The sequence below is a fragment of the Phascolarctos cinereus genome, unplaced genomic scaffold (genome assembly GCF_003287225.1).
Source record: "Phascolarctos cinereus isolate Bilbo 61053 unplaced genomic scaffold, phaCin_HiC Scaffold_726;HRSCAF=1367, whole genome shotgun sequence".
Classification (NCBI taxonomy): Eukaryota; Metazoa; Chordata; class Mammalia; order Diprotodontia; family Phascolarctidae; genus Phascolarctos; species Phascolarctos cinereus.
Window position 1 is genome coordinate 240,544,041 of NW_027556098.1, and position 24,920 is coordinate 240,568,960.

General features: G+C 37.6%; 1 pseudogene; it reads right to left on the bottom strand.

The window, feature by feature from the left end:
- Positions 1-23,530: 23,530 nt before the first annotated feature.
- LOC110196899 (small ribosomal subunit protein uS2 pseudogene) lies at positions 23,531-24,527 on the bottom strand (annotated as a pseudogene).
- Positions 24,528-24,920: the final 393 nt, after the last annotated feature.

Consider the following 24,920-nt stretch of genomic DNA (forward strand, 5'->3'; position numbering starts at 1 on the left):
AAAGACCTTAGAAAAGATCTAGTCTAATCCATTCTTTTTGAAGATGAAATAACTGAGGACTTTAAGGTCCAATTCAATTCAGTTCAGTTCAGTTCAGTCATTTTTCAGTCATGTCTGACTCTTCATGACCCCATTTGGGGTTTTCTTAGCAAAGATATTGGAATGGGTTACCATTTCCTTTTCCAGCTCATTTTACAGATGAGGAAAATGAGACAAATAGCGTTTAGTGACTTGCCCAGGAACATACAGGTAGTAAGTGTCTGATGCCAAAGTTGAACTCAGGAAGATGTCTTCCTGAGTCCCGGCCTGGCACTCTATCTACTATACTATTTTCCTTTATCTTCCCCTTTTCCTCCCCTCTCCACCCTCAACCAGTTAGAAATGTAATTCCCTTCTTCTGAATTGTAAAAATGCTTCTCTACTTCTATTTCAATTTCCCATTATATCTTGTAGGGGCAGCTGGGTGGTGCAGTGGTTAGAATTCCAGTCCTGGAGTCTGGAAGACTCATCTTCCTGAGTGCAAATACGGCCTCAGACACTTACTAGCTATGTGACCCTGGATAAATCACTTAACCTTGTTTGCTTCAGTTTCCTGTAAAATGAGCCGGAGAAGGAAATGGAAAACTACGCCAGCATCTTTGCCTAGAAAACCCCAAATGGGGTCATGAAGAGTCAGACATGATTGAACACGACTGAACAACAAATTAGGTCTTGTACCAGAGTTATTTGTGCACATCTTATTTTCCCTCCTAAATATAAGCTCCATGAGGATAAATGATTGTATTTTATTCTTTGTTAACCCAACTGAAACATACAGCACTAAGACTTGTACCCAACAGATGTTCAATAAACATTTATATTTAACTGAAATGAATTGAATTGAAATTAATTTCTCCCACAGGAATCCTAGGAGGAAAGGTTTTTTAAAAAAAATTATTATTAGAGGAGGCTATAGTAGGAATAAGAATGTTAATTTGGGATAAGCAACTCCATTTTGCTTTAAGCTTTCATTTTGTGACTAAGTCGTTATGTACTGTTTTTCTGATACCCATTTGAGTGGTAAGCACCTACTAATGATGTAAGTCCCCTCCAAAATACCTGCTGATTTGTATGTCATAAATCTGCCAAATAATTGATACACACTTGTAATGATCTTAGGAGACAAAAGCTTTTATTGACAGTTTCCTTTCATTGTAAGCTTAGGTAACTGATGATGACTTAGAACTTAGATGTAACTTTTAAAAGCCTTAGACAGAACCACAAAACCCTACCAGAGCCATTAGCCTACTCTGTGCTGGAATAGGATAAATTTCTGTGTTCCCCACACTTAGAAATTCAGGCGTCCCATGTTCACTGGAAAGAAGTACTAATGGTTAAACAAGATGTCACCTTTTCTACTTGGGCAGAGAGAAAACCTTGTTGGGAGCCCTAGGATAAGACACACTAACACCTTTAAGAATCAGATTGGCAGTTCTGTCCTACAAAGGCAGATAATCGTATGATTGAGATTTGATTGAATTGATTGATTCAGTGTAAGATTGAATAAGTGCAATGCACTAATCAGCATCTAATGGGAAATAGATTTGAATTTGTAGCATGCATCACAAAAAAAGGTCTTTAGTACATTCCTTATAGACCAGTTGGGGTGTATGAGATGTATAAGGAGAGCTAGCACCTCTGGTGTGAGGGCTTACTGAGTCCTTTTCAGGGTTGCTCATCTACGTTTGGTGTCCACTTGTCACCCAACTCTCACCTGTGGTTCTGAGAAGCTATACAATCACATACAACAGCCACACCTAGTAAACCATCTGAGCAGACAGGCTTAACCAAATTGAGGGTAACCAATGGGCCACAAATCCATTGGTGAGTTAGGGGAGTATCCACCCCAAGCATGTGAAGACTTCTGGTGGAACAGGCAGATGAGAACAGTTTATCATAGTGGCCATGAAGGCAGCTGAAACAAGCACTGTGGAGAGTTCAGAGCTTAGTCAAACATTGAAGATGCTAAGGCCATCCATGGCAATATGTACCATAGCCAGTTGTCCGGACTTTTTGTCTTACTACTAGACTTCAATGACTGTAAGAGAGAATAAAGCTGACAACTTTGTGCAACTCTGCCTCACTCAAACCCAATTCATGCACAAGTCAAGATATCACCCTGTGATGTCATCAGTCCTCTTCGAAAACCCAAAGGACAAGCAACAATATAGACCACCTTCTTGCTGGCTGATTCTGATTTATAAGATTCCTGTTTTGAGCATCTTACAAAGTTTTTCCTGAAGCACGGAAAGTCTAATAACAACAATTCCTGATTATTGTAATACAACATAATCTGGTAAGAAAAACATCTAACTAGGACTCAGAAGAATGTTCAGGTTTCATTACAAACAAACTGATCAAACCATTAGGTTTTCCCCCTACTCTAATTTCCTAACTTTAAAATAACCGCCCCATTTACCTCATGTAGTTATTTGGGTAATTCAAATATAAAAGTTTTTAGAAAGTAAAGATGCTTTAAAAACACAAATTATGATATTATAGCTTAAAGATATCATTTTAAAATTAATTTTTTTTAGTTTTCAACAATCACTTCCATAAGCTTTTGAGTTTTACATTTTTCTCCCCTTCCCTCTCCACCTCCTTCCCCAAGGTGGTGTGCAATCTGACATAGGCTCCATGTATTTTCACATTAGTAATATTGTAAGGAAGAATTAGAACCAATAGGAGGAATCACAAGAAAGAAGAAACTGGCAATGGGATTAAGTGACTTGTCCAGAGTCGCACAACTAGTAAGAAGTATTTGGCAATAGTCCCCCTGAGCTAGGTGGCTCAGTGGATAGAGAGCTGGGCCTGTTGTCAGAAAAACCTGAGTTCAAATCCAGCCTCAGACACTTACTAGCTGTGTGACCTTAGGCAAGTCACTTAACTCTGTTTGCCTCAGTTTCTTCATCTGTAAAATGAATTGAAGAAGGAAATGGCAAACCACTTTAGTATCTTTGCCAAGAAAATCCCAAATGGGATCATGAGGAGTAAAACATGACTGAAATGATTGAAAAATTCACCCTGGTCAGACTACTTTTAAAGTAATGATATTAATAATAAAAACAACAACAGCAATAAGGGTTTTAAGGCTTATAAAGCACTTTTCAAATATCATCACATTTTATCCTCACAACAACCATGGGAGGTAGGTGCTCTTAATATGCCCATTTTACAGATGAGGAAATTGAAACTGTCGGGGAGGTTAAGTAAGTTGTCCAGGTTCACATGGCTAGTTGGTGTCTGACGCCAGATTTGAACTCTAAATTCTGACTCCAGATTCAGTGCTCTATTCACTGTACCACTTAGCTGTCTAGAGCTAGGAGTATTGTGCTCAGTTCTGGGAACCACATTTTAGGAAGGACATTGATAAACATCCAGAGGAGGACAAACAGTATTGAACAGGGCCTCAAGTACTTGTCTTGCCAACACTGTTGAAGGAACTGGAGATACTTAGCTTAGATAAGAGGAGACGGGAAGACTCAAAGCATCATAAATTTTGAGCTGGAAGAGTCAGTTAGAGGTCATTTATTTCAACTCATTTTAAAGTGGAAGAACTGGGGGCCCCAAGCAGAGGGTCCCCAAGGTCACACAATAAGTAGGAGAACTGGAATTTGAATCCAGTTTCTCTGACTCCAAATCTCATACTGCTTTCTCTCCATGACACCACCTGGCCCTACGCTATCTTGAAGTTGTACCTGAAAGTCTGTCATATGGATGAGGTATTAGATTTGTTTTGTTTGGTCCCAGAAATGGGAATGAGGAGCAATGAGTAGAAGCTTCCAAGAGGTAAACTTGGTCTTGGTGTGGAGAGAAACTTCCTAAAAATCAAAGTTATCTCAAAATGGAATGTACTGCTGAAAAAGGCGGTGGCTTTCTTCTCATAAGAAATCTTCAAGCAAAGGCTTAATGACCCTTTGTTGGGTGTGTGATGGGGATTCTTTTCAAGTATTGGCTAGCCTTCCAACTCCAAAATTCTGTGATTCTGTGATGACAGACTGGTAGGACACAGCTGGGGTTATAAAGCGTTCTCATAGGGGCAGATGGGTGAATTTAGGAGTGCAGAAAGGAGAGGAAAGAGGGTGGAACTGATTTTAAGCCAATGAAAATAAATAGAAGCAAAACTGTATATTAAACCAACTCACATAATTATATTAGTAGTCCTTTAAATGTGACAGAACCATAGAGAAGGGCTGACTTTTAAGGGAATCTGATAAGTGATAGAACTTCTTCTAATTTTATGCTGCCAATGTATTATAATACAATTTGTTTTAGACTTCAGGATGAAGAGTGGACTCTTTGGACCTCATCCAAGTGATTCAGTGACTAAAATATTAAAAGGAACTCATCGTAAGGTGGTTTTACTCCTAAGGCAGTTCCAGGGATAGCAGTGTAAAAAGACTCCAAAGCTATCATTTAAAAAAAAAATTTTTCAGTGTAACTTTTCTTGGGTTTGGGGTGTGCGTGTGTGTGTGTGTGTGTGTGTGTGTGTGTGTGTGTTGTGTGAAGTTTGTGTAAGTGTGAGCATGTACTTAAAAAACAATGTTAATGGGAATGGGCCAAGAACTATTATACTAAGAACTGGATGAAGATCAAGCTCCTTTGGTAGTGGACTAGGAGAACTGAGCCAATCTGTCTTCAGTATTGTTGGGATGGTGCTCTCAAATGAGGGGGTCAGACTGTGAGCTGCCTAGGAGCCAAAAGGAACAATGGCCTTCTGATGGGTAGAGTTGTATTCCCAGTAGGGTATCCCAGAATATCCTTTTTTAAAAGACTAAAGTATCTTGGGTCTATCATCTGATTTTAGGGTGGACTTGACTTTAAATTAGAAATCCAAGGTCTCTTATTTACTTTTTTTGTGAATTTCTTTGCACTTTTTTGGAAGCACCCATCATTCACATATGAACAACACAGCAAGCAGAATTCTAGGACATGATCATTGTGTAAAACTTCTTGTGAAATGTAGTGCCAAAGCAGGTGCTGAATACATATGTATTTCTACCTTATTGACTATTTCACTTCTTTCTTCTTACTTCCCAAAGCTGGATCAAGGCACCTGTGCTCCCCTGACAAAGTTGGAAAATTCTGTACCTTGCTATAAAAGCATGAGTCCATTTTTTCCTCTTTAAAGAGTAGTTTCATTGACCTGAAGAATTGTCCCTTAATTCTGAACCCCCTCAGACAAATACCTAAAATATACCATTCCTCCCTTCATACTCCTAATCCTATAGTTAAGTGGCTCAGCTTGCCTTTTTCGTTCTTCCACCAATTATATGCTCTCAACCCTCAAACCTAACTCAATCCTACCATCTACCTTCTCTGCTCCTGCTCCCAAAGTGATGAATCCCGATGGTCAAAGTCAAGCAATATTATTCTTGGTCTATTCTGTTCTGGGCCCTCCCTACTACTCTGTAAACCTTTTCTTTTTTCCTGATTAACTCTCTCTAATGCTCTCCTCAGAGACTGTTTCTAGCTTTCTTTTCTTTTCTCAAATCCCCAGTGCCATCCTTCCCTCTCTCTCTCTCTCTCTTACATACATACACATATACATATATAATTTTAGGTAAATAATATTTTTTTCTAATTATATGTAAAGATAGTTTTCAACATTCATCTTTATAAGAATTTGAGTTTCAAATTTTTCCTCCCTCTTTTCCTCCCATTCCCCCTTCCCAAGATGATAAGCAATCTGGCATAGGTTATACGTGTTCAATCAGGTAAACTTATTTCCATGTTATTCACATTGTAAAAGAAGAAACAAACAAAAGGGAAAACCCACAACAAAAAAAATAAAAGTGAAAATAATATGTTTTGATCTGCATTCAGACTTTAGTTCTTTCTCTGGATGTGGATAGCATTTTCCATCATGAGTCTTTTGGAATTGTCTTGGATCACTGTATTGCTGAGAAGAGCTAAGTCAATCATAGCTGATCATTGTACAGTGTTGCTGTGACTGTATGCAATGTTCTCCTGGTTTTGCTCCTTCACTCAGCATCAGTTCATATGAGTCTTTCCAGGTTTTTCTGAAATCCGCCTGCTCATCATTTCTTACAGCGCAATAGTATTCCATTACATTCATATGCCACAACTTGTTCAGCCATTCCCCAACTGATGGGCATCCCCTCAACTGCCAATTCTTTGCCACCACAAAAAGAGCTGCTATAAATATTTTTGTACATATAGGCCCTTTCCCCTTTTTATCATTACTTTGGGGTACAGATCTAGTAGTAGTATTGCTGAATCAAAGAGTATGCATAGTTTTATAGCCCTTTGGGCATAGTTCCAAATTGCTCTCCAGAATGGTTGAATCAGTTCACAGCTCCACCAACAATGCATCAGTGTCCCAATTTACCCACATCTTCTCCAATATTTATCATTTTCCTTTTCTGTCATGGTAGCTAATCTGATAGATTTTAGGTGGTAGCTCAGAGTTGTTTTAATTTGCATTTCTCTACTTAATAGTGATTTAGAGCATTTTTTTAATGTGACTGTAGGTAGCTTTGATTTCTTCATCTGAAAACTGCCTGTCTATATCCTTTGACCATTTATCAATTGGAGGATGACTTGCATTCTTATAAATTTGACTCAGTTCTCTATATATTTGAAAAATGAGGCCTTTATCAGAAGCACTCACTGTAAAAATTGTTTCCCAACTTTCTGCTTTCCTTCTAATTGTGGTTGCATTGATTTTGTTTGTGCAAAATCTTTTTAATTTAATGTAATTAACATTATCTGTTTTCATGATGTTCTCTATCTCTTGTTTGGTAATAAATTCTTCCCTTTCCATCTGACCAGTAAACTATTCCTTGCTCTCCTAAACTGCTTATGGCACTACCCTTTATGTCTAAATCATGTACCCATTTTGACCTTATCTTGATATGCAGTGTGAGATGTTTGTCTATGCCTATGTCATACTATTTTCCAGTTTTTCCAGCAGTTTTTCTCAAACAGTGAGTTCTTATCCCAGAAGCTGGAGTCTTTGGGTTTAACAGTAGATTATTAAAATAATTTACTACCATATCTTATGTACCAAATTTATTCCAGTGACTCTATTTCTCAGCCAGCACCGAATAGTTTTATTGATTGCTGCTTTATAAGGTAGCTTTAGATCTGGTGGGTAGGCTATCTTCCTTTGCATTTTTTTTCATTAATTCCTTTGATATTCTTGACCTTTTTTCTTCCAGATGAATTTTGTTATTATTTTTTCTAGCTGTATAAAATAATTTTTGGTGGTTTGATTGGTATGGCACAGAATAAGTAAAATAATTTAGGTAGAATTGTCATTGTTATTACATTATGTTGGCCTACCCATGAGCAATTGATATTTTCCAATTCTTTAGATATAACTTTATCTGTGTGAAAAGTGTTTTGCAATTGTGTTCATATAGTTCCTGGGTGTGTCTTGGCAAGTAGACTCCCAAATATTTTATACTGTCTACAATTATTTTAAATGGAATTTCTCTTTCTATCTCTTCTTACTGAGTTTTGTTGGTAATATATAGAAATGCTGATGATGGCTTTATGTTATATCCTGCAACTTTGCTAAAGTTGTTAATTATTTCAAGTAGTTTTTTAGCTGATTCTCTAAATGTATCAATATATCACCTGCAAAGAGTAATAGTTTTCATTGACTTCAATTTCTTTTTCTTGTCTTTTTGTTAAAGATAACATTTCTAGTACAGCATTGAATAATAGTGGTGATAATGGGCATCCTTGTTTCACTTTTTTTTCATTGGGAAGGCTCCTAGCTTATCCCCATTACAGATAATGCATGCTACTGGTTTTAGGTAGATAACTATTTATAATTTAAAGGAAAGCTCCATTTATTCTTATACTATCTAGTGTTTTTAATAGTAATGGGTGCTGTATTTTGTTATAAATTTTTTCTGCATCTGTTGAGATAATCATATGATTTCTATTAATTCTGTTATTGATACGGTCAATTATGCTAATGTTTTTATAATATTGAACTAGCCCTGCATTTCTGGCATAAATTCCACTTTGTATTATCTCCATGATAAATTGCTGTAATCTCATTACTAGTATTTTATTTAAAATTTTTGCATCAATATTCATTAGGGAAACTGTTTTATAATTTTCTTTCTTTGTTTTGGCTCTTCATCATTTAGGCATCAGCACCATATTTGTGTCATAAAGGAAATTTGGAAGAACCCTTTCTTCACCTATTTTTCCATATAGTTTATATAGTATCGGAATTAATTGTTCTTTAAATGTTTGGTAGAACTCACTTGTAAATCCATCTGGCCCTGGAGATTTTTTCTTAGGTAGTTCACTGATGGCTTATTCAACTTCTTTTTCTAAAATTGGGTTATTTAAATATTTTATTTCCTCTTATGTTAATCTAGGCAGTTTGTATTTTTGTAAATATTCATGCATTTCACTTAGATTGTGAGATTTATTAGCATACAGTTGGGTAAACTAGCTTCTAATTATTGCTTTAATTTCCTCTTCATTGGTGGTAAATTCACCCTTTTCATTTTTGATACTGGTAATTTGGTTTTCTTTTTTTTTAATCAAATTAACTCAAGGTTTACATATTTTATTGTTTTTTCCATAAAACCAGCTCTTAGTTTTATTTATTAGTTCAATTTTTATTAATTTTCAATTTTATTAATCTCACTTTTGATTTTCAGAATTTTTAATTTGGTATTTTAATTGGGGATTTTTAATTTGTTTTTTTCCTAGCCTTTTAAATTGCATGCCCAATTCATTGATCTGTTTTTTCTCTATTTTATTTATGTAAGCATTCAGAGATATAAAATTTCCTCTAAGAACTGCTTTGGCGGCATCCCATAAGTTTTGGTATGTTGTCTCATTATTGTCATTCTCTTTAATGAAATTATTGTCTGTTTCTATGATTTGTTGTTTGACCCACCCATTCTTTAGGATTAGATTATTTAGTTTCCAATTAATTTTTAATCTATCTTTCCTTGGCCCTTTATTATATGTAATTTTTATTGCATCATGATCTGAAAAGGAGGTATTTGATATTTCTGCCTTTCTGCATTTGATTGTGAGGTTTCTATGCCCTAATACATGGTCAATTTTTGTGTAGGTGCCACATACTGCTGAGAAAAAGGTATATTCCTTTCTGTCCCTATTCAATTTTCTCCAGAAATCTATCTACATTTAACTTTTCTAAAATTCTGCTCACCTCCTTAACATCTTTCTTTTTTTTATTTTGTGATTAGATTTATTTAGTTGTGAGAGGGGGAGGTTAAGATTCCCCACTATAATAGTTTTGCTGTCTATTTCTTCCTGTAACTCACTTAACTTCTCCTTTAAGAATTGGGATGCTATACCACCTGCTGCATATATGTTTAGTATTGATATTACTTCATTGAAATAGCAAGATGTAGTTTCCTTTCTTGTCTCTTTTAATTAGAACTATTCTTGCTTTTGCTTTGTCTGAGATGAGGATTGCTACCCCTGCTTTTTTCTTTCTTCTTCTTCCTCTTTTTTACTTCATTTGAAGTATAATAAATTCTGCTCCAGCCTTTTACCTTTACTCTCTGTGTGTGTCTCTGCTTCAAATGTGTTTCTGGTTTTTAATCCTCTCTGCTATTCGCTTTTGTTTTATGGGAGGGTTCATCCCACTGACATGCATAGTTATGAATACTAACTGTTTATTTCCTCCAAGCTATTTTCCCACTTTTAATATTTTGTCTCTCCTTTCACCCTGTCAATCCTCATCAGTGTTTTGCTCCTGACCACTGCCTCCCCCAATCTGCCCTCCATTCTATCTATCAGCAACCACCCCTTCTCTTTCCTCTTTCCCCTCCTACATTCCTATAGGGTAAGGTAGTTTTCTCTAACCAAGTGATTGCATATGTTATTCCCTCTTTGAGCCAAATCTGATGAGAGCAAAGTTCAAACAATACTCACCCTCCCTTCTTTCTCTGTACTCTAATAGGTCTTTCATGCCATTTCATGTGATATAATTTACCCCATTCTGCCTACCCCAGTCTGCCTCCCCTTTTCTTCTTCTCCCAGTACAACCCTTTTATTCACCCCTTAATTAATATTTTTATCATTACATCAAAGTCAACTTATACCCATACCCTCTAAGTATACTCCTTCTAACTGTCTTAACAGAGATATAGTTCTTAAGCATTACAAGTATCATGTTCCCATGTAGGGATGTAAACAGTTTTACCATATTGAATACCATGGGTTTTTTTTTCTTTTCTCTTTACCTTTTTAAGCTTCTCTTGAGTCTTGTATTTGAAGATCAAATTTTCTGTTAAGCTCTGGGCTTTTCAGCAGAAAGTTTGAAAGTCACCTATTTTGTTGAATATCCATTTTTTCTCCTGAAGGATTATACTCAGTTTTGCTGGGTAGATGATTCTTGGTTGTAATCTAAGCCCTTTTGCCTTCTGGAATATCATATTCCTGGCCCTCCAATCCTTTAATGTAGAAGCTGCTAATTCCTGTGTAATCCTGACTGTGGCTCCTTGATATTTGAATCTCTTCTTTCTGGCCACTTGCAGTATTTTCTCCTTGACCTGATAGTTTGGGAATTTGGCTACAATATTCCTTGGAGTTTACATTTTGTGATCTCTTTCAGGAGGTGATTGGTGGATTCTTTCAATGACTATTTTATCCTCTGGTTCTAGGATATAAGGGCATTTTTCCTTGATTCAAAGAGCTGTCTAGGATCTTTTTTTGATCACGGCTTTCAGGTAGTCCACTAATTCTTAAATTACCTCCCCTAGATCTATCTTCCAGTCAGTTGTTTTTCCAATGAGATATTTTACATTTTTTAATTTTTTCATTCTTTTGATTTTGTTTGACTAATTCTTGATGTGCCATAGAGTCATTAGCTTCCATTTGCCTAATTCTAATTTTTAAGGAATTATTTTCTTCAGTTAGCTTTTGTCCTTCCTTTTCCATTTGGCCAATTCTACTTTAAATCCACTGCTTTATTCAGTGGATTATTTTTCCATTTTGCCAATTCTGCTTTTAAGGAGTTATTTTCTTCAATTTTTGTGCTTCCTTTTCCAAGCTGTGGACTTTTTTTTCATAATTCTCTTCCACAATTCTCATTTCTTGTCCCAACTTTTCTTCTGCCTCTCTTACTTGATTTAAAAATTCTTTTTGAGCTCTTTTAAGAGGTCTTTTTTGGTTTGAGACCAATTCATGTTTCCTTTTGATGCCTCACATGTAGGCATTTTGATCTCTCCTAAGTTTGTGTTTTGATCTGCCCTGTCACCATGGCAGCCTCCTATGGTCAAGGCTGTCTTTTGGTTTTTGCTCATTTTAAAAAGTTGACCTCTGCTCCTGGGGCACAAGGGGGCACTGTACCAAGCTTGTTGCACTGGGTGCGAGGGGCCTAAGTTATCTTGGGCTTGAAAATTTTTTCACTCTGTCTTTTTGTAGATTCTGTCACTCCAAATTCTTTTGGAGGTTTGATTTAAAATTGTTTCTGAGAGAAACTGGGGAGAGCTCAGGCAACTCCTAGCTTCTCTCCCCCATCTTGGCTGTACCCCTACCCCACTCTTTCTAAGAAGATGAGGTTATCTGTTGTGATCTCCATGAATTGCTCTATCTCATACCTCAAAATTTTTCTATGTCTCTATCAGAGATAAGATATTAGCCAACATTACACAATATCAGGTAGAGATATGACATTAGGTGTCTACTTCCTCCAAGGCATCAACAATTATCTCACGAATTTTTGCAGATAGTCAGAAACACAAGCTTTTAACACCTATGTTCTTCTGGTGATACTGTATGGCTATATCATGCAATACTAGAGTTGACAATGAAATAAACCTCAGGATCACCCCAAAAGCAGTAAAGAGATACACAGTGGGGCACAAGTAGGCTACAAAACAGGAATTGCATAGGACAAGTAGTAACAGATGTCTTTCATCAGAGAAATGTATGCCCCAGAGAAGAAAATGTGCCAGTAATGTAACAAAAATGAAGAATAACTGATTGACAGCCTGTGAACTCCAATGGTAGTCATACAACACCAAGAAAAGTGAGAAAGACTACCACTGGGTGGTACCTTTGCGGCTAATTCATGGGAGAAAACTGACAAGAGTTACACAAGATGGGCAGCATGGATGGGGTGTCATATGCATCCTTGAAAGGGCACATACACTGTTGAGATAACAAATCCACTGGAGGACTATTAGAGTGTAAGCTAACCAATCTGGATTATTCAGTTCAATATATGCTCCTTTCTTCTCTGTATGAGCTGAATAAATCAGGCAAATGCAGAGTTGTGGGATGGGAGAGAGTGGTTATTATTCAGATAAATGTGACTGGCTATAGGAAGCCTCAGAACAAATGTACAGAAACAAGTCACTATTTCTTCTATTTGAAGTTTTACAATATTTTTTGAAAGTGTTCTCCTTTCATGACTTTCTTTTGAAAGAGTCCTTAAAAACAAAAAGATTGAAGCGTTTATAAAGCGTAGGAGCACATTCAAATGTGTCATCATAAAAAAGATGGCATGTTGTTGCTCCAACCCTTGTGAACTTATCATGTTGTGCTGATTATCAGACGCTTGATGAATCTGGGGAAATCTGATAGATTTCCTGTCCTCAGCCTCATTTAAGCTGAGTATTCTTCCCAATGATGTTGCCAACAACAGTTTAAAGAAAATAAGGAGCTGATATGGAATTACTCTAAGAGGTTAATGATGAAAAGAAATTGAAAACTTAGATAATAACCTTTGTGGTGTAGAGAATGAGGCATTTCTGTCATTATATAATGTATAACATAAGATAGACTTTCTTCAATTAACATAAATTGCAGACTGTTTGAGTAAATTACTAATTCAGTGTAAATGAGCTGGTTGTAGAACGGGTTACTTGACATTTCGTCATCTTGCACATGTTCAATTCTGTTTTATTTTTGGTTAAGGACAAAATGCATGAAATTTAATATTTTTAAAACAAATTTTTTCAAAATAATTGACTAAGTAGAGATTGCAGTGGAAAGATGTAATAACAGACATAAGACAAGATTAGTGATAGAAATAAACCCTAGTTATTTGAGGTTTTGTTTATCTGAAATGAGGTCATGCCTCTGAGAGTATATATTTTCCATTAAATTTTCCCTGCTCATTCAGACCAACAATTTAAAAAAAAACCAATTAACTCAATACCTTTGGTTCTCTGTCTGTAGGTTATCAAGCAATAGCATATTTAAATTTCATCATGTCTTTTCAATATCCAAAGAGCACATTGTAAATATTGTTTCCCTACAGCTTGTGAGGCAGGTAAGCATTATATAAACAACTAACCAAGGAAAAATAAAGCAACATTCTTTGTGGAAAAAGAAAGAAGGTCACATTTACCATTACTTCTTCCAGTTGTGCCAATGTATTTCCTTCCTCAGATCTCATAAGTCAGAGGTCTCCTAGAAAGGCAGGTCACGCCTGGGCATTGAGCCCATGGATTTGATCTTGCTCTAGGACAATGGTGTCGAACTCAAATAGAAATGAATCTCTGTGTGCATGTTGACTTAAGAAAACATGAATTAACATTTTCTATGTTGTACTGTATTTTTATTTATGTTGCTAAACATTTCCCAATTACATTTTAATCTGGTTCAGAGCCAGGTCCCAAGTTTGAAGTTCTGCTCTAGGATATGGTCCGAGTTCTGGCTATTCCAATCTTGTTCCCCTGTAGAGTATCAGAAGCTCATCTTCTCCCCATCCTCTTTATTAATTCTGCAAAGTATAGTTGGCTTGGAAATTTCACAGAACCACAGACCTTTCTTTTCTTTATTAAACAAATTGTTGCTCTTTTGTTTTTATGTCACCTATATTTTCCAATACATATTGTCTCCCTCCAGAGAGCTATCCCTCATAACAATAAATATGTAGTAGAGATTGATCAAGAGAACCCTGAACAATTAAATCTCCCAAATATAAAGGAGAGGTAACAGAAATAGTGCACACAAGTGTGCATTCCTTTCAGATTTGACAAAGACTTCATAACTCTGAACCCAGGTCCCACAATTCTAAATCCCATACTCTTTTTGTTTTTTTTTTTCACAATTGGGGTTAAGTGATCTGACCAGGGTCACACAGCTAGTAAGTGTCAAGTGTTTGATCTGAGGCCGGATTTGAACTCAGGTCCTCCTGACTTCAGGGCCAGTGCTCTATCCACTGTTCCACCTAGCTGCCCCTAAATCTTATAGTCTTTCACTGAACAACTCTGCCTCCATCCAATTGTGATTCCCAAATAGTTATTAAACATCACTGTTGTTGGCTACAAGTTGGTTGCAAAACTTAGATCTGGGTAGGGCCACACACAATGAAAACAATACTGCTGAGTCATTGAAAAACCTTCAATTGCAGTCATTTCATGTATCTTTCAGACAGAGGATACCTGAAGGCAGTAATTAGGACCATACAACATATTACTACTCATTTGTTCATGAGACAAACATTTATTAAACATCTATTATATGCAAGACATACAGAAATACAAATTCAATATTAAAATAGCCCTTCCCTCAAGGAATTTACATTCTACTCTGGGTAATCGAGAGTAGACATACTTAATTTGAAGGGGGAGACAGCATTAACAAGCGGGTTATGAGGAAAGGCTCTGCCTTAGACAGTCAAACATGAGCTGAAATATGAAGATAGAGAATGTAAGAGGTGACTATGAGGAGGAAATTCATTCTTGGCATGGGGTTATAGCGTATGCAAAGGAGAGAGGACATGGACTTACAAGGTACATCTATTTAGGAGGACAGTTTGGCTGAAAAATTGAATATAGTAAGTAACTCTGGAAAGGTAGGTTAGAGATATATTATGGAGAGCTTTAAATGCCCCAAAAGAGGAGTTTATATTTTATCTATAGTTTATTCTATAGTTAGTGGGAACCACTGAAGACTTCTCAGCACAGGATGGCTGTGATTGGCCAGATTTTGTTCCTTAAGAAGATAATTTGACAGCTTGTGGATTCTAGATTGGGGAGAGGAAAGATTTGAAGTCCATTTGAAGCAATTGCAATAATCTAAACAAAAGGTGATGAGGCCTTGAACAAGGCTGGTGGCTATATGAGTGGAGTGAAAAGGATGGATATGAGAGGTTGTGATGGTAGAATCAACCAATCTAGGAAATTGAGTGGATATAGGGGTTGAAAAGAGATACAGTAAAGGATGACTCTGAGCTTGTGAACCTGGGTGACTACAAGCATGGTAGTGTCTTCAGTAGAATTAGAGGTTTAGAGAGAGGGATAATGAGTACTATTTTAGGTATGTTGAGTCTCCAGCAATCAGCACATAGATGTTTGACCTGGAATTCAGGACAGAGGTTAAGGCTAAAGAAATAGTTTTACAGAGCTGACTGAATAGAGACAATAATTGAATCCATTTGAGTTGATGAAATTATCAAGAAAAAAGAGGAGAGTCTAGGACAAAGGCTTAGGAGATATTCTTAGGGTGAAGAAAGGAAGGAAGGAATAAAAAAGGAAGGAAGGAAGGAAAGAAGGAAACAAGCATTTATTAAGTGCCTACTATGTGCCAGGCACTGTGCTAAGTATTTTACAATATTATCTCATTTGATCCTTACAACAACGCTATGAGGTAGGTATTATTATTATCCTCATTTTATAGTTGAGAAAACTGAGACAGTTTCCTCAGACACAGGTTAAGAGACTTGCCCAGGTTCACACAGCTAGTAAGTATCTGAGGCTGGATTTGAACTCATCTTCTTGACTCCAAGTACAGTGCTCCATCCACAGTGTCACCTAGCTACCTCTAGTATGGCAGATGGATAATGATCCAGCAAAGAGACTAAGAAAGAACAGTCAGTTAAGTGGAGGGGAATCAGGAAAGAGCAACGTCAGCAAAGGGATGACAGAATACCAGGAAGAAGGGGAGATTAACAGTATCAAAAGCTGCAGAAAAGTCAGGAAAGTTTAATACTGCATAAAGATCATCTGATTTAGCAGCTGAGATCATAGGTAACCTTGGAGAAAGCAGTTTCGGTCAAGTGATTGGGAGAGAAGCCAGATTTTAAGGTTTTGTAAAGTGAGCAAGAGCTGGACTATAGACTATATTTTTAATTTGGCTGTGAAAGAAAGAAAAGATAGAACATCATCAGTTGTGGGGTTGCGGATTCAAGTTAAAGTATTTTAAGGAAAGCAAAGAGTCAGCTCTGTTTGGAAGCCGTGGGTGTGTTTGGAAGCATGCTAGTAGAAAGGGAGAGATTAAAGATGAGCACTCTGGTGGGGGCATGATTAAGGAAACAAGATCCAGTGGAATACAGGAGGGGATGGAATCGAGAGGACAAATACAGGAATTGACTTTTTCAAGGTCACTTCTTCCACAAAGACTGGATCGAAGGAGGAAAGAATGAAACATGATACAGAAAATTTTGAGTTGAGTATTAGGTGAGAAAAGGAAGCTTACATTGTATAACTTTCATTTTCTCAGTCTTGGAGTTCAGTCCTAGAAATCTGACCTCTAATTAGAGGAATTAAGCTTCTCATTCTGAAATTCATTTGCTCATTAACAAACTCCCATCTAGTTCAGTTCCCATACCACTGAAACATGCATATCTCTGTCTCTTGGATAAATTTCTTAACTTTCATGAGGTGTAGCCTATTAAATAGCTATGTTGTCGCATTTGTAAGTTTCTGTAATTCAGAAAAAATTCTGAAAACTTCTCAATGTATTTATTAGACATATTTATCAATTTTTAATTTATCATTCCCTTAATGAGGACAAGACTTCCTGGACCACCAGAAGTAAAAAAAATCTCTAAAACATTTTTTGAGATGAATGCTTTACAGTTTGAGAAAGATGTCCAGATCTTATAGCTGGGTGGTACAAGGAATAGAGTGCTAGGCCTGGAATCAATAAGACGTGCATTCAAATCCAGCCTGAGACACTTAATAGCTGTGTGACTATGAACCAGTTACTTAACCCTTGTATGCCTTAGTTTCCTCAACTATAAAATGGGGAAAATAATATCCCCTTATTATTGGGTTATTGTGAGAATCAAATGTGATATTTGTAAAGCACATAATATGTTGCCTGGTACAAAGTAGGCACTTAATCTTTGTTCTTTTCTTCTTTCCTTATAGGTTCACTTGGACTTCTGACAACGGTTTTGGTATAGCCTTAAATGAGGTGAGTTTCATGGGTAAAAATTGCCCTTTTCCAGTCTTCAGGACTCCAGTCTTCATTTTATCTTCCATATGACAAGCTGTTTTTGTTTCTGGCAAAGTGAACAGTTGATTTTTGTTTTTTTTTGTTACCAATCTTCTTGCTTTCAATTTCAAGAAGGCTGCATTGCAGTATGGGGGAATCAATTAAGTTAACTCCTCCATCTTCCAGGTCCCTCTGAAGGTCTTTGCTTGTTTTCTGCGTCTTGTTTTACCTAGTTTGTCACTAGAGTTGTTGGAACCTACTCTCTTATTTTAAGCCACAATCTGCCTTCAAGGGACTTCCACCCATTGGTTTGAGTTCTGTCCTTTCAGACTACAGAGAATAATTCTAATCTCTCTTCCACATGACATCTCTTCACATGTTTGAAGACAGCTGTCACAGCCCTGTGAAGTTTTTTTTCAGGCTAAATATACTTAGTTCTTTTAGCTGGCCATCCTATGCCCTGGTCTTGAATTGTCTTGGATATAGTCCAGCTTGTCTAAAATGTAATACTCAGAACCAAACACGGTACTTCAAATGTGTCTTGTCTTGACCGTAAGAGAGCATACAGGGGCAGTATGACCTCTCTTACTCTATGCACTTTAATTTTACAGTACCCATACTTTTTGTTTGTTCTGCAGGTATGGGAATCTCTACATTTTTATGATGGTAAATGCTTTTGTTTTCTGAGCCCTGGAGGAGGACAGAAAATTTGGATAGGAAGATGTGACTACAGGACAGTGTGGTAGCAAGAGCACCGAATTTGGAGTCACTGGGGCTGGGTTCAAATTCTGATCTTATTATCTGTGTGACTTTAGGGAAGTCACTTAATTTTTCTGGGCCTTTGTTTCTTTATTTATAACAGAAGGGATTTGAACTAGATGCTTTCTAGAGGCCTTTCCAGATCTAAATTCTATCCGGGAAAAACAATGTAAATTTTACAGGCAATACATCCAGAATCCAGGCTTTGCAATCTAATTACTTTGGAAATATTTTTGCAAAAAATGAATTTTTATGGTATTTATGGTATTGCATTATTTATAGTAGCACTTGGTAGCATGTCAAAAATGTTACACTTCAGGAGGTGATCAAATTTCTAGTTGCATTCTCCTGGAAGAACTTCAGTTTTTCTACTTCAATTTCCTAGGATATGTGTTTTTCCTTGTGGCTTGTGGCTTTCAAACCTTTGTTGACATAAGCTTTTAGAGAGGCATTTTGCAAAGCAACTTGCTGTATTTTGCATAACAGTTCTCATCGACTTACACTTGTATGAATTCCCAGAATTTCATTACCTCTCCTTGAGCTGAGGTGTTATACCCAACTAATTTCAACTAGTATGGCAGTTATGGAAAGAACCCAGGACTCCTAATACCCTGCCTTGCCTTAGACCCATTAGACTTGATTCCTTGTCAAATGTATTTAGTGAGTTTATTCCCTTAGATATTCAGAATGAATAGTTTGAATTCACTCCAGGGATGACTGTTCAATGATTTTCTTCTTCGAATAGGACAGAAAATATTAGTTTCAATACAGCTGGCTGTCTTTGCTTCCACTCAAGGCTTATTTCCACTCCTCATTGTGGTGTAGAGGTGCACCCTCTCTTCTCTAAGGCTATGCCATCAGAACACAAGCTCTAACAGGTTTCAAGCTATGGCTATGGTGATTGACTCAGTGGGTCTTCCAGAAACCAGCCTAGCTAAGTTCACAAGTTGGCTTCAAAGTGATCTTTTTTTCCTTTTTTTTTTTTGTGTGGCTCCTTCAACTTTTGAAACTGGCTACCAAGAAATAGAGAGGATATCATTCTGCATTGATAGAGGGAGTGCTCACACCAACAAAATAAAATACCTTTTGAAATATTCAAGTAGTAGGCTTTTGTACTCAACAATTCAATTGAATTCCAGAAACATTTATTAAATATTTACTAGGAGCAAAGAGGCAATATGGTATAGTGGATAGATGTCTGGCCTTGCAGTCAGGAATGAATGAATAAAAACTATGTTAGTCACTGGGCATACAAGTACAAAAGGAACCATTCTCTGCCTTAGGAAAAGTAATATTCTATTGGAGGGGGTGGGTTAATACATGGGGTGGGAAGGCAAGGAATGGAGTTCTGATCCAGGGAGTCACAAGCATGAAGAATATATAGTGTAGGTGGCTATTGTCACTAAGTCATTTCAGAAGGATGATAGCATAATCATTTCTACTATAATGCTGGTTTTGAAAAACATGGCTTTGTTCCAGTGCAATTGATACAGTAAGGTATAATTTGAACATAACATGAATTTTGCATTTGGTTATGCCTGATTTCATTTCAAGAGAGACAATAAGGGAACAATGAGCCATACCCATCCACATCTGATTCAGGATTTGAACACAGATCTTCCCAGCTCCTAGACACCACTCTAGGTAGTGGTTACTACCCATCTGCTCCTTCCCATTCTCTTTTTCCTAGATCTTCATCCAGGCCACATCCACGAACCTTGTGCATCCCTCAGGGCTCTGTCCCTTTTATTCTCCCTCTATTCCATTTAGCTTGGTGATCTCATCATCTCCCATGGATTTAATTATTATCTCTATGCTGATGATTCTCTGATTATTCAGCCCTAACCTCTCTTGACCTCCGATCTCACATCTTCAATTGCCTATTGGATATCATAATCTGAATGTGATGTAGGTACCTTAAACTCAACATATGCAAACCCTGTAAACTTTCCTCTCTTCTTTACTTCCCTGTTATTGATGAGGGCACTGTCATCCTCTGAATCATACAGGCTTATCCCCTAGGAGTCATCCTCAACTCCTCACTGTCTCTTACCACCCATATCCAATGTGTTTCCAAGTCCTGTCATTTCTACCTTCATAACAAAATAAGACTTTCAAATATGCCTCCTTTTCTCCTCTGACACCATCAGCCTGGTGAAGGCCTTTACCACCTCATTCCTGGACTTTTGAAATAAGCCTGCTACTTTGTCTCCCTGCCTCAACACTCACTCTACTACAATCCATCTATCTGCCATTCAGATGTCAAATTGATTTTCCTAAATCACAGGTATCACCATTTCACCCTCCTATTCAATCAACTCTAGTGGATCATTATCACCTCCAGGAACAAACATAAAATCCACTGTTAAGTTTTTAAAGTCCTTCAGCATCTGGACCTTTCCTAGCTTTCTGGTCTTATACTATACTACTCTGCATGTAGTCTGTGGTACAATAGCATTGTCTTTCGTGATCGCCTTCACACATGATACACCATCTCTCAGTTCTGAACATTTACATTGGCTGCCCCTCATGCCTGGAATTCTCTCCATCCTCATCACTGCCTCCTGGCTTCCTCCAAGTCCTCGATAAAAATCTTATCTTCTACAGGAAGATGATTTCTGATTTCCCTTAATGCTAGTACCTTCCCTCTATTGATTTTCTCCAATTTAGACTGTATATGTCATATTTACACATAGTTGTTTATCATTTGACTTTCTTTGTGTCTCCAGGGCTTAGCATTGTACCTGGCACATTTGTTGTTGTTGAGTCATTTTTAATTGTGTTTGACTCTTCATGACCCCATTTGGGATTTTCTTGGCAAAGATACTGGTTTGCCATTTCCTTCTCCAGATCATTTTACAGATGAGGAAACTGAGGCAAATAGGATTAAGTGACTTGCCCAGGGTCAGACAGCTAGTAAATGTCTGAGGCCAGATTTAAATTCAGAAAGATGAGTCTTCCTGACTCCATGCCCAGCACTCTACCTACTGTGCCACCTAATGCCCTAATGGAATGATAAAGGAAGTCTAAAGTTAAATACAGTATATTTTGCTTTCAGATTTCAAATAGTAAATGCAATCTAAACTATAATGCATGTACATATATTTTCCTTTTAGGTCTTGAACAAGTTGAGAAAGAAACTAAATGCAGAATGGGGCACAAGGTATATTTGGAGATTTTCCCAGAGCTTACATTCTAGGTGGGTCAAATAAGTCAATTTGTTCAAAATATTATGTGCAATTGATTCTATGCTTTAGATTCTAACCAGGGCTGCAGAACCTGTGGCCTTGAGGCCACATGTGGCCTTCTACATCCTTAAGTGCGGCCTTTTGACTGAATCCAAATTTTACAGAACAAATCCTTTTCTCACGACTACAGGTTCCTCACCCCTGCAAAACCAAGCCAAGAGGAACCTGGGGGATAGCAGAAGGAGATAGGATACAGAGCAATGATGATTACCCACCTTTCTTTCTTCCTTGTATCTTCCAAAACTTTTACATATAGGAAAACTTCCTGTGTTACCTGTAGCAACAACATTAATGTCTCATAAATGAAGAGTGACAAACATAACATCTACAATCTTTATCTTATTTTACAGATAAGTAAACTGAGACCCAGAGGGATGAAGTGACTTGGCTAAGGTAATGCAGGATATTGGTGGCAAAGCCAGTCCTCTAATCCAAGCAGTGGTGTGCTGATAAATGTTTCATAAATGGCTCTCCAGGGAAAAAATTACCCATGATACAATGCTAAATTTAATCTGCATTATTAGCATTTTAGTTGGTCTAGATAATTAGTAAAGCAATAAATCAAGCCCTGATTTGTACCATTTACCAATTTCCAGGGGGTAAATGCTCACACTGAAAATTTAACAATTGGCTCTCACAAGCTGGTGAGAGCTGACTCTAGGACAACCATGGATTCAGGTCTCCTTGGCCTGCAGACTGGTCTTCTTTCCACTACACCTGCAGCTCCCTTATACCCTAATTGCCTTAAAATTGTTTAATCGCTATCAATAAGTGCCACACTTTCCACCTGAGATTTGCTTTAAGCACTGGGTGGAATCTGTAAAATTCTGGGTTAAAGAAAACCAATGCAATCCCTTGATTCTTGGATTCATCTCTACAATGAGGGAGGAGAGAGTTAAATATTTTACTTAAAGGAGGGCCCATGGATCACAGAACTTTGTTCCTAAAGATGTTCATTCCCCCATCTCCCCACTCTTTCATCAATGAAGTTAAAAATGTGTTTAAAATTTTTTCCATCTGGAATATCTTCATGGGGTAACTATAAGAGCAAAACATGCTGTAAAGAATGATTAGACTAGCAAAGAAACAAAAGGAAACATTAGGCATAGGAGTAATAAATCAGCAATTCTGATTTATCCTCTGTTACCTAAGAATGAAAATGTACCTATTTTAAGTGGACAATGAATTACCTGTAAAGGCCAGAAAGCTGTTTTAAATAAAGTGGCAAACATCTATGCTTGAAGAATCTTAGGTTGCATGAGGTAATGGATAGCACACTGGATTTAAAGGCAGTAAGACCTGAGTTCAGGTCTTGCCTCTGAAGATAGCAGCTAGGCAAACTGATTTAGCCTCTTCAGTAACTCTGAAGAACTGTGAATTAGAGAAGAGCAAAGAAATCACATTTCTAGCCCCAAAATTAAAAAAAAATCCATGTCATAAGGTTATTGTGAGGCTTAAATGAAATCGTGTATATAAAGCACTTTTGGAAACTTTTAAGTGTTATATAAATGTTGGTTATTATTCAGTATATTTCCTAATATGTAGTAGAACCAACATCAAAATGAGTCAGATGTCTTTAGTACTTACTTAGAACAAGTATTCACCCATAAGAAATGTGTATAAGACATTCTGGGACACGGCCAATGTGGGAATTTATTTTGGTCAATGGCGCATATTTGTTACAAGGGTTTTGTTTTTCTTTTTCTTTTTTTTTTTTAAATTATGAGGAAAAGAAGGTGGCTAGAGATAAGGGCACCCCTCCCTGCTAAAATTAAAAGAGAAAAGAAAGAGTCCAGAAGGAATCACAGATAAGGACAATTTTGAAAGTTATGTGTTGAACTTATTATATACTTTAAAAGAAGAGCAAACTTTATATTATATATATTTGTATTTTCACTTATAAGCCTTTCTTCCACAGTGTATATGGAAAAGCTCATTCAGTTTGGTGATTGATCTTTTTGTTTGTTTGTTTGTTTTATTTTTGTGAAGCAATTGGGGTTAAGTGACTTGCCCACGGTCACACAGCTAGTAAGTGTCAAAGTGTCAAGTGTCTGAGGCCAAATTTGAACTCAGGTCCTCCTGACTCCAGGGCCAGATCTCTATACACTGTGCCACCTACCTGCCCCAATGTTCGGTGATTGTTAAGTTTATGATTTTTTTTCTTTTTTTAGGCATTTGGGGTTAAGTGAGTTGCCTAGGCTTACACAGTTAGTAAGTGTCAAGTGTTTGGTCTGAGGCCAGATTTGAACTCATTTCCTCCTGACTTCAGGGTGGATGCTCTATCCACTGTGCCAGCTAGCTGCCCTTATGATTTTTTTTTTAAGAAACCAATGTTTATTTCCATCAGCATTTTTCCAACACTATTAGAGCACGTGGGGTAAAACTTAGGACCGCTCTGTGGTAGTTCCTACCCACTCGGTGGCCTGAGCAGTAGGAGCTGCAGACCAGTCCTCCATAGCCAGATGAGCACTCCAATCTTCGGTAGGGAACTGCTGAATGGGCACAGATGGCACCTGTACTCCCTCAGACCAATCAGCCACCTCCGGTTGAGTAGCAGTTAATTCTGGGGCAGGTGCAGTCCATTCACCCTGGAACTCCTTTGTCACGGCCTTCTCAGCTGCGGCCTGCTCTTCCTTTTCAATCTCCTCTGGATCCTGTAGAAGTAAAGATCGGGCATGACCTCCCACGGGTGTTCACGGGAGATGGTACCATGCATATGCAGGACTTCCCGGGCCAGCATCCACCACATCAGACCCACTGAGTGAGCTCCCTTGTTGTTACATGGAATGGCAATGTCCACATAGCGAAGTGGGGAGTCTGTGTTGCACAATGCCATGGTTGGAAAGTTAATGTACGATGCTTCAGTAAGAGGCTGGTGATCTGCCCAAGGATCAGTGACCACCAAGAGGCGAGGCTCCCTGAAAACTGCCTGGATCTGGTTAGTGAAGGTGCCCGGTGTGAAACATCCAGCAATAGGTGTGGCGCCAGTGGCAGCAGCAAATTTCAGAACAGCTTGCTGTTCAGTGTTCCTGGATGAGATGACACTGACATCAGCTGGATTTTCAGTGGCAACAATGTCACAAGCTGCCAGCAGAAGCTTTTCCCAAGTTCTCTTCAAATTGATGATGTAGATACCGCCACTCTTTCTTTTGTAGATATACTGTTCCATTTGGAAGTCCAAATTAGTACCACCCAAATGGGTCCCTGCAGCAAGGAATTTGAGGACATCCTCCTCCTTCATCTGCAAGACATTTAGGGCTCTGGACATTGTGAAAGTTTCCTTTTGAAGTTACAACGGAAACCGAGAACAACGCCGTATGGAACCCTCCACGGGAACTGTAAGTTCCTCATCACTGGGAATCTTCAAGTAGAAATTGGATAAAGGACTATTTGTGTTGGGTGTGGTAGAGGGGATCAATGTTCCACGGGGTAGCGGAAAGCATGATTTTTTTTAAAGGGGGGAAAAAAGTAAATGAAAGCATCATGCTGCTTACTTAGTTTCTAAAGAGAGGTAATGACAAGATGATATATATCCTTTTGAAAGAGTTAAAAATTTTATGCATGTAGGCATTTTATTCCTAGAAAATACATGTCTGCAATCTGGTGTTTTAAGCCTCTAATCACATGCGAAATTGTGCAGTTCAATTCAGGAAACATTTATTACCATTGATCCAACTGCATTTTAAAAATTTCTCAATTATGCCAATGGAGTATAATGGAATA